We start from the raw sequence: 1,404 nt of genomic DNA, 5'->3' as shown, positions 1-1,404 counted from the left end.
AGAAAGAGAAAAGGAAGAAACTGCTATGAAAATCCAGTAGGGAGGCATGTGCTTGTGTTGGTAACTGGGAGGCAGGAGGGCTGCTTTAGCTCAGGGGTTAGAGGCCAACCAGGGCAGCTTCTGGAGCTCCTCACTCAGTATTGGGTTCCTTTCCTGGCTGTGACACAATAGCTGACAAAAGGGACCTAGAATCTGTTCTGGCTGATGGTGAGAGGAGGGTAGTCCACCTTGATGGGGAAGGCATGGTGGCTTTTTCTGTGCCATGGGAACTGGTAGTTCAGCCTGTTAGTCCCTCAGGAGACTAGGAAGTAACCCGGCTGCGACAGGCACAGCTTTGAAATTTACCTAACTGCAACAAAGGAAAGAAAGAATGGACGGTACAGAATGCAGGTACAGAAAAGCTGCGGTCGGGTGAGCCACGTGCTCTGATGGAGATAAACCCGCAGCCTGGCAGTCTATGTTCTCCCACTCTTTAGAGTGGTCCCTGTTTCTCTACCTCTGGATCTCTCTCCATGGCAGCTGCTAGAACCAGGTCCAAGAACTGCTGCAAATTCTGCCTTTGTGGTTATTTTTAGGAGATTGTGTTCAGTTTTCTGTGCTTTATATCCAGCCTCTGGACTGTGCCAGCCTTTCAGAGTTCTTTGGTGTCTCCAAATTCACTCACCAGTCCTACTTGGCTACATTGTTTTCCCTGGTGTTACATGTTGAATCTCAACTCCTGACACCCCCCCCCCGCCCTGCCCCCATGACGACCATTTATAGAAAGGGGCTTTTTAGTGACAAAATTAAGTTATAACGAAGTCCCTTATGACTTGTGTGTATTAGGTGAGTGGACCAAGACCCAAACATCCAGCAAGGACCACATGAAGAGGCCGGAGGAGGATGCCCATCACAAGCCAAGAAGAGAATGAAGAAGAAACTAAGCTCGTGTACACTTGGATCTCTTAATTTAGCCTATGGTGCTACGTTGTGGCAGCTTGGTCAGATGTAAACAGGGACAGTCATAAGACAATTACCAAGGACCTCAATTTTAAGCCTTAAGTCTTTATTGCCGATAAATTCTTTGTTGTTTAAGGCATGGATTTTAACCTTAAAAATATTTCTTAGAATCTGTGTTAGTAAGATTTTTCATTACCTGTGAGCATACCTTATGGGAAAGAAGGACCAGAGTTTCAGAGGCAGATTGGTTCCATGTTTCTAGGTGCCTGATGCAGCACACAGGAAGGGGTTAGAGTAGGTGATAGCTCCTAAGACTCCCACCCCACCAGTAACCCAGTGACCCACTTTAACTAGACCCTGCCTTCAGCAGTTCTAACACATCCCATCGATGAATTAAACATTTAATTACCTCAGAGCCCTGTATTGAAGTACCCTTGTATACACTCAGATCTGTGCTTTACAAAT

Source organism: Mus caroli, chromosome 11 (genome assembly GCF_900094665.2).
Source record: "Mus caroli chromosome 11, CAROLI_EIJ_v1.1, whole genome shotgun sequence".
NCBI classification, from domain to species: Eukaryota; Metazoa; Chordata; class Mammalia; order Rodentia; family Muridae; genus Mus; species Mus caroli.
The sequence above is the reverse complement of the archived record's forward strand: the minus strand, read 5'-3'. Positions refer to the sequence as shown.